This window comes from Schistosoma mansoni (genome assembly GCF_000237925.1).
Source record: "Schistosoma mansoni, WGS project CABG00000000 data, supercontig 0172, strain Puerto Rico, whole genome shotgun sequence".
NCBI lineage: Eukaryota > Metazoa > Platyhelminthes > Trematoda > Strigeidida > Schistosomatidae > Schistosoma > Schistosoma mansoni.
The window spans coordinates 468,509-478,255 of NW_017386058.1; positions in this window are offsets into that span (position 1 = coordinate 468,509).

Sequence of the window (9,747 nt, forward strand, 5' to 3'; positions counted from 1 at the left end):
TTTATTTGGAAGGTTACCAAACAACTGATCATTAATACAACTGATCCGAGATTATGAAGATAAACAAACTTTGTTCCCTTATAGTTTGCTATCACCAAGGGGATATGACAGAATAGTCGAAGATACCATTCAAGATAAGTATGGAAGACTTTAACAACAGGTTATTCATCTCGTTAATTTGTCTCGGAAATAATGGTAATGGGATACTTAATATCCCTCTAAACATATCAACATAGTGATCATGGCATTGTATATTTCTATTCCCCGTATATAGCTTTTACGAGTGGTAGAAAGCAGTGAAGATGACGGTAGGAAGGTATGATATAACAATCAGCACGAAAAATGGGTTAGTCAGAAGATATACACACTAAGTATGTCTCCTTGAAGAGTGAGTAGTATATATGAGCGTAGGAAGGATGGATAAGCGTCCAAACCACTCCTTAAGCGTCGAGGATTTAATGGGATGAACCATGACTGGAGGTACGAAAGTCGCCTTGTGTTACAAGGAGGGATTTTTCATGTCAGCGTGTGGTCTTATTTTGGAGTTGTGTGTGAATGTGTATGAAAAAACCTCCACGTATACACACGTAGTCCATTATTATTGGTCTATTTGGCTGTACACACCGCCGAGCCTTTGATTCTAGTTTAGAAGTTACCATTCATTTTTTGTTGTGGTACTTGTTTCTATTGATTTTTAACTGACTATCTGAGTTTCTCATGAACTTCTATGATGTTTTATCTGACATTTCGGTCATGTTGGCTACCCTATTGATTCTCTGTTTCAACTGAATATATTTGTGTATCCTTCGTAATGGATTAGAACACACTTCCTGTCCTGGAAACTTTCAGTGCTGTAACAAGTTTAAATATTGCCTATTAGACAATCTGTGCTCGGCAAATCCATGAGAAATAGAATAATATCCCTGTTGTGACAGAAAAGTTTATTTTTTTAAAACTGATTTGCTTATCTGTTGAATAATTACTGGTTGAGTAACTGGGTGCTAATTTTGTATAGAGCTGTCGCTCATCCGACCATATTATTTGGAATTTGACTGGGAAGGTGCCCTAGCGGTTTAAGCCAACCTCCACAATTATCCATTTATCTGAACTTCCTTGGGTTGAAAACTACAGTTTCTATGCCTTCTTCTTCTACGGTTATGTTTACCTTGTCTCGGCTCTACTGTTTTGCGATGTTTTCACGACTGTTAGAAACCAGGTTTTCAGTAACCACAAAGGTTATGCTGAACCTAATATACTGACTGTCAGCGTCCAGGTATGTTATCTGCGGTAAAAAAGTGATACTTTGTGCGTTCAAATTTCTTAAAGCCGAAATAATACTGGCTATTGAATACTCATCGGATTATTTCTTTCAGTTCGATCACCAATCTGCAAATCGGCAGCCTATATAAATTTTTATGGTTGTATTGTGTACAAAAAAGGTGGGACGAGCGTTTTGATGCTAAAGTGCGCAATACTAATTACAATGGTCCTGAGGATACGGCTGGTTATTCTAGTTTAACAACTAGCGACCAGTAGCACCTTCTATAATCGAAACCATTTTGGCCAAATAGAAATCAGAAGTCAGACGAGAAGAGGTAGGAAAGATATATTTGATACGTTATCAATATATCGATGAACCTTTATTCTAAGCTGGCTAATGAATGTAGGAGCAGTGTCCCACGCCGAGTTGAAACGTGATCTGGTACGGATGCACGACCGAAAGCCTTCAGTTAAACAAGTCCACTTAAACAACGTGGTCAGCATCCAATGTCGAACACTTAGAAAGCTATTGATTTTGGGGAATTATTTACAGCTACAGATCACTCCCCCCCTAGTGAGGTAGTGATGCCACTAAGACGTGACCAACCAGAAATTTAAACCCAACGAGTTTGTCGTTGGTAAACACTCTTCTGATAGCTTGCTTCGTTTAGCAGCGTCTGGTCGTCTTTCCTTATACTAAGGGACCAAAATGTACAACATAGCAATAAAGAAATAAAGTACAATGAAAAATTTCGGTTCCTTGCGAAACTTCGTCGTTCTTTTCCAGCCGTCATGGAAAGAGGAAGAATAAAACGTGTGAGTGCATGTCGAAAATACACTCGTACTTGCGTAAGGACACAAGACGAGCGGGAGAAAAAAATAGATAAACTAAAACACTTGCAAACAGCGTAAAAGCGATCGGGAAAAAAAATGGTTTTTTGGTTTTTTTTTTATATAAAAAAATATAAGTACGCTCAAAAAAATAAAAATGTTTTGTTTTTTGTTTTTTTAACAAAATAAAAAAATGAGCATATTAAAAAAATATTTTTTATAATAAACAATGAAAGGGGAATTCAAGATAAAGCTTGTGTCCTACGTGCAATATTCGTTAAGGTGTTCTGGAAACCCTACTCTTCTTCCAGAACGCGTTGTTTTAAGTTTATCTATCGACATTGGCGAAGTATCAAATTGTGTGTCGGTTGTCGTGTGGGGTACTACGAGTGTAGTAGCTGTGTCGTTTGCCTGTACCGAAGGAAAATCGACGTAGCTAGGGTTTCCTTCTAAGTACGCTGCTTTGAGTCGATCGATACTGATGCTATCTTTCGTACCGTTCTTATCTACTACATAGTACTTAGGTTCGCGTTGAAGAACTTTGAAGGGTCCTTCGTATGCTGATTCGAGAGGTCGTCGATGTGAGTCTCGACGAACGAAGACGTGTGTACTATGTCGCAATTCAGGTTGAACGAAAACATCAGTTGATTGAGGTCGAGTTTGAGCAGGTTTAACTGAACGCATAGCGTTTGTAAGCCTACTCGTGTAAGAGTTTAGATCCATGTTCAATGAAGAAGCTGAAGGATCCACGAATTCTCCTGTGAGTTGGAGTGTCGTTCCGTAAACGAGTTGAGATGCAGTGTATCCAATGTCAGCTTTCACTGCATTGCGGATACCTAGCAAGACGAGTGGAAGAGCGTCTGTCCACTGTGAAACGTTTGAAGCTGATAATGAAGCATTTAGTTGTCTATAAAAACGTTCTACCAACCCGTTTGCTTGTGGGTGGTAGGCGGTCGTTCGGAAGCGTGTGATTCCTAATAGTGAGGTCAGACAACGGAAAAGTCCAGATTCGAACTGGCGTCCGCGGTCTGTAGTGATGGTTGAAGGGCGGCCGAAATTTGCTACCCATCGTTCGACGAAAGCGCGGACCACGGTTTCAGCAGTAATGTCCTTAATCGGTACTGCTTCTGGCCATCGAGTGAAACGGTCTACGCATGTTAAGAGATATGAGTATCCGTTTGAATCAGGTAACGGTCCTACCAAATCTAGGCGAACGTGGTCGAAACGAGCGTCAGGGGTTTTGAAAGAGCCTAAGGGACATTTGTTGTGTCTTATGACCTTAGATTTCTGACAGCTTACATAGGAGCGTGCCCACTCCCTCACGTCTTTATTCATGCCAGGCCAACAAAAGCGTTCGGCTATAAGTGTGACTGTTGCACGAGCACCTGGATGAGAAAGATTGTGCAACGTATTGAAGACGTTGCGTCGATAATGTTTTGGTACTGTTGGACGATCCCTACCTGTAGATGTGTCACACAGTAAGGTTTCCTTACCTGTTCCCATCTGCTTAATACTTAGTTTAAGAGTTGTCGAGGATAACTCATGCTGAAGATCAATGTCTTCTTTTTGAAGCTGAGCAAGTTTAAGAAGGTCGATTCCTTGGAAACTGTTCAAGGAACTTATTCGAGACAAGGTGTCTGCGACTACATTGTTTGCTCCAGAAATGTGTTGTATGTCTGAAGTAAACTGCGAAATGTAGTCGAGTTGTCGAGACTCTCGCGGTGAGTACTTGTCTGAAGATGAACTTAAAGAGAAGGTAAGAGGTTTGTGATCGGTAAAAAGTGTGAATTCTCTTCCTTCGATGGAATGTTGGAAATGCCGTACAGCATAATACATAGCTAGGAGTTCCCTACCGAACGTGCTGTACCTAAAATCCGTGTCTAGCAACCGTCTCGAGAAAAATCCTAAAGGTTGCCATGAGTTGTTAACCCATTGTTGTAAGACTCCTCCGATTGCTGAGTCGGATGCGTCTACGGCGATACTAATGGGCGCTTGAGTGTCCTGATGCGCAAGCAGGGTTGCCTTAGCGATGTGTTCCTTAACTGTGGAGAATGCTTTACGTGCTGTGTCGTCTAAACTAATTGATTTTGCATTTCTACGAAGCTGATCGGTTAACGGTTTCATAAGGGACGCGCATTTAGGTATGAACCGACTGTAGAAACTTACAAGGCCGTTAAAAGTTCGCAACTGTTTGATCGTGGTCGGTTCTGGGTAATCCAGAATGACCGCCACTTTGCTTCTAAGGGGTCGGATGCCTTGGGCATCAATAGTGTGTCCTAAGAAGTCTAAGGAGTTAGTTCCGATTTGGCATTTCTAAATGTTTACAGTAATGTCATGCCTTTGGAGTCGATCGAAAACAATGTCCAGATGCTTGAGATGTGATTCTCTGTCCGGACTTGCTATTAGACAGTCATCAACATACGCATGTACGAAGTTGAGACCTAGGAAGACGTCATCTATAAACCTTTGGAAGGTTTGAGCCGCATTTCTTAAGCCAAAAGGCATTCGCAAGAATTCGTAAAGACCGAAAGGAGTGATGATGGCGGTTTTAGGAACGTCGTCAGGGGTCATCGGTATTTGGTTATAAGCCTTAACTAAGTCGATTTTCGGAAAGACAGTTGTACCTTTCAAGGTAGCTGTCAAATCGTGAATATGAGGCGACGGGTAACGATCGGGAATGGTTTTAGCATTCAGGCGCCGATAATCACCAGTTGGCCGCCAATCGTTGCTGTCCTTTTTAGGGACCATGTGCAATGGGGATGACTATGGACTATTTGATGGTCGAATTATCCCTAAGTCTATCATATGGTCGAATTCGTTTTTGGCTAACCTAAGTTTTTCGGGAGCCAGTCGACGGGCTTTCGAGAATACAGGTGGTCCTGTAGTCGAGAAGTGATGTGTAACATTGCTGGTTACACAAGGCAATTTCGATTGCGGTTGGTATATCCCGGAGTATTTGTCGAGCAATGATTGGTACAAGGGGTCTATAGTGTGCTTAATCGTGACTAGGGATAACCTGCAACCAGAAAAAGGAGTTACGCAAACAGACAGTTTAGTGTTTCCGTCTATTAACCTTCGTGAGCGTGTGTCGATGAGTAGATTGTGGTATTGTAACAGGTCGATACCAATGATTGGCATAGAGACATCTACAACCACGAAAATCCAGTGTATGGGTTTGCGTAAACCCACGTTAAGGTAGACGTACCTTTTACCGTAAGTAGCGATCGGCTTTCCGTTTGCCACCTGTAAACTGAAAACAGACTCGCGAAGTCTGTCGTCGGGATTTGCTGGAAGAACGCTAACTTCTGCGCCGGTGTCGACGAGGTAGCGAACTTTCGTAGTCACATCCGTGACGTATAAGAGGCGGCTGTGTTCGCCGGCTACGGTTGCCGTTAAAGCGTGCCGGCTGGGAAGTTTCCCGAACTGTTTTTCGTGTCATTCGATTTTGAGGTCGGATAATTGCAGGGTTTCCTGCAATTTCTGGAAGACTTACCGTACTGGTTGTGATACCAGCACCAGTCGGGTTTGTGAAACGTGAAACGCTCCTACGTGAGGATTTTGACCGACTACGGTCATTACGAACTCTAAGATATCGTGTAAGTGTGTGACATAGTTCGGCTATATCAGTGGATGTCGATTGAGGTTTTTCTTTGACGGAAAAGACCTCGGCGCTAGTGGATTTGGTGATTTCTAGGATTCGGTCGGCAGGTGCAGCCAGCTCGTCTACGGCGTTGTTTTGAAACGAGGCGAGAGCTGCTTGCACCTGTTGAGGAAGTTTAGACAAGAAAAGTTGTCTGAATAGGCCATCATCGAAAGTTCGTTGGCCGATAACCTCTCTCATTCTAAGCAACATGTCTGTCGCAGAACCATGTTGCAGGTCGATATTGTTAAGGAGTTGGTCTAACCGTTGTCGATCAGTTAGATCTCCGCGTTTTAAAATCGATTGTTTGAGAATTTCGTAAGGTTCCGGAACATCATTAGTAAACATACTAGGTGTTACGTACCTGTTAAACTCGCGCGGTAACGCCTTAACTACCGCGAGGAATCGTGTGCGCGAGTCCGTGATTCCGTGCATGCAAAAATCAGCTTCTGCGTAGCAGAACCAGGACTCGATATTGTCGGGCCAAAATGGCGTTAACTGAATCGAAATAGGGGGAATAGACTTTAACTTAAAAACCTTGGGTGAGTGTTCCGTTATAGTAATATAGAGAACGAAAAGTGTCTAATTAAAATATATCCGGGAAAAAACTCGCGAAAAAAGTATATCACAATATATAAAAGCAAATAAAGAATAACAATGAATAATAATATTCCAAAAAGGAATGGACTCACAGTATACTGGCTTGGTGTGCCAGATCACTTCGGTCTCACCACTAAGGATACGGCTGGTTATTCTAGTTTAACAACTAGCGACCAGTAGCACCTTCTATAATCGAAACCATTTTGGCCAAATAGAAATCAGAAGTCAGACGAGAAGAGGTAGGAAAGATATATTTGATACGTTATCAATATATCGATGAACCTTTATTCTAAGCTGGCTAATGAATGTAGGAGCAGTGTCCCACGCCGAGTTGAAACGTGATCTGGTACGGATGCACGACCGAAAGCCTTCAGTTAAACAAGTCCACTTAAACAACGTGGTCAGCATCCAATGTCGAACACTTAGAAAGCTATTGATTTTGGGGAATTATTTACAGCTACAGTCCAAAATGAATGGTACAGAATGTACCTCAGAATGAAACATCAATTACACTATACATAAAATGTCTCTTTCATCGTTTTGATATTATAAGATCAGAAAATAGGTGAAAACATTTAAAAAGTCATCGGCAATGCAAAGAGTGGTAAATAAAGGTCTTTTCACTTACTGTTTGTTTGGCCGAGTCTGCAAATACTGTATATTTATCACGGGATCCAACTCTCATGTGGACGATTAGAAACAAATTTCACCAGGCCCACTAAAAAGACGTAATTGGCTTTCAGAGTGAAACTAAGATTTTACCTAGGAAGCACACCATGTGTGGGGACTTTCAGCGATACTAATGGTTTGTTTCTAAGAGCTTCGCAACAGTTCCTAATACAGTAGTATATCTATGCATCAGTAATATTTCATCCAACATTTAAGTATATTGTGTCTCATTTAATTTTGTCGGGCATTTATAATTTTTTAATATGTGATTATATTTGCTTCCGCATTTGTTTTTCTTTTTTCCTAAAGTCAGAGTTGTAGGAATGTGGCACTTTTAAAAGTTCTACTAATTTTCGGTAAAAGTTGGTTTGCTGATTAAATTACCCTTTTTTATATTTGTCTCTATTCTTTCGAACAGTTTGTGTACGCAAGAATAATTGTTTGGATAAGTTAATAATTCTCATTGATAAGTGTGGCTACCTCAGAGCTCACTCATGTACGTACGTAATAAATTACCGCTTATCTAAGTGGTCATATCTAACTGCTGCCAGTGGCAATTATGTAGTACAAATGCTTATTACTTGTATCGATTAACGTCGTGCTGTGTGGTTTAAAGGTGTTTCTAGCAAACTTTAGTGCGCCGACACACATAACAGCCAAATGACACCCACAAGGCTTTGCATGTGTAATTGTCTCTGTATCTAACAAGTAGAATGTACCCATATCAGTTATTGTTCGTGAGTATTCTTAAAATATGTCTAAATGAGTATCACTGCGTCATGAATCTTCAGTAATCAACCAGTTCACTGTAAAGGATTTCAGTAAGTGGTATTCCCTAAGATAGCTTTGAGTTGGTATTAGTGTAAAGTCTGGCGTTTTGTGCCCAGCTTTTTGCTTAGGTTCCTTCGTTAGATAAAATGTGAAATTTCAGATTTCTTTGCTTTTACTATTCTTGTTTAAGAATCCACACGGTAGGATCGTGTTTAATTCAAACACTCGACATAAATATTCCCATGTATATGACGCTTGTTATTCTCGTTGTGTGAATCCTCCTATTTATCTTAGCTTCAGTCACCAATCCCACCTATTTGTCCAAAATGTCTTTTGCAAGCCTATTGTAACCCAGTCATCGTTTATCGATTCTAAAGCAATGTATGTTTTCTCAGTTATTTTAGTTCTGTTGCATCGTTCATGAGATTTGTTAAAGCACCAAATAAATACGAAATTTTCATGAAAATATTTTTTGTCACTGCTTACTCTCATTTGTGTGTCGCGAATTTTTATTAAATGTACCTGAAACTTCGCATTTTGACTGTTAGAAAGATTGCGAGTCATGGAATGTTCTATTGAAGCTTTTGTTAACTTCACTCGGGTCACTGATAATTTCCAACAAAAGTCGAATACAGTAAATGTTTGTCGGTCAGCCTTTGGGAGACAGACGTAAAGTAACCTCCATACACCTCAGTCACATCGTACAGGTTTCTCGTCTTTCAAATATAGCCAGTTACCTCCAAAAGGTAGATATTTTCGTCTGTTTAGTCACTTAAGGAGTACTCTGTTCCTAAATAATTACTTCATTTAAAGTCAATAAACCAACTAACGCTTCTGGTTTTAAACTCTACCTGTCTTTTTCTATCTTATTTGTTTGAACTGTGTAAACTAATTTCATATCGGTTTGATTGCTCTGTACATATTCATTTTCTAGTATCATACTACTAGTTAGTTGTCGATTCTGCTCCAAATAATAGTTTTCTATGGCGAAAGAGATGGTTTAATAAAGCCTTCTGAAGTTTAAGTTTTGTTTGGAGTATGTTTTCTTAATTAACAATTTCTGTAAACTGTCACCATGTTGACCAGCTATGACTAAAATTAACAGTTATCAAACTTCTTAGATTAATTGACTTCCCCTAGTTAACTCGGAGTTGATTAAACCCCTATTTACTGTATTGTGGAGAGCGTAGTTTCATTCGGTCTTGCCGATACAATAAATAACTTGAGATGCAAAACGTCATGGTTACTAAATTTAACTTGCTTCAGAGAAAGCATTTTTGTTGATGGTGGTAAATTTGTCCTAGTATACGAACAGTATTATTCAGCGTACCTATTCAAGCATCCACCTTATTTAACGATTATTCCAATTAATTGTAAAACATTTTGTCTTGGCATTGTTTCGACGGAATGTCATTGTTCAGGAAATAAAACCTGGTCTAATGTATCAAGTAAAGACAGGGAGATAATCACAATTTGAATAATATCCGTTACTTACGCTATCTACGTCTTATAAACTCTTGTTCTGTATTTGAATTTACTTTCCCATTTGGTAATCCGACCCACTGATGAAATCTTGCTGCTCGCTTCTTTCTAAAAATTACTTGTGCTACTTATATTTTAACAGTAGATTGAGATTTAACCCTAAACGATCCTAGTGTTTTAAGGTCATATAGAAATAATGAAGGATATCTTTCAGTTGCTTTTAACGATCCATGCTAGAATATAATTTCTGTCCCGTAAAATTGGTTTGGCACATATTGAGGATCTGAGTAAAAATATGAAGCTTTTACTTATACGCGGGTTTTAGTTAAAACCGCTATTCAGAAATTATACTCTGAGGTATGTAGGGGCATAAACCCTTTACAAAAATATATGACTGTGGCTAATATATCTTTTTTCTTTGTATCCTATTCTCGTATATATGTTTTCTGGTAAAATTTTGGTCTATAATTTCCGTTTTCTTGCAGTCATACACC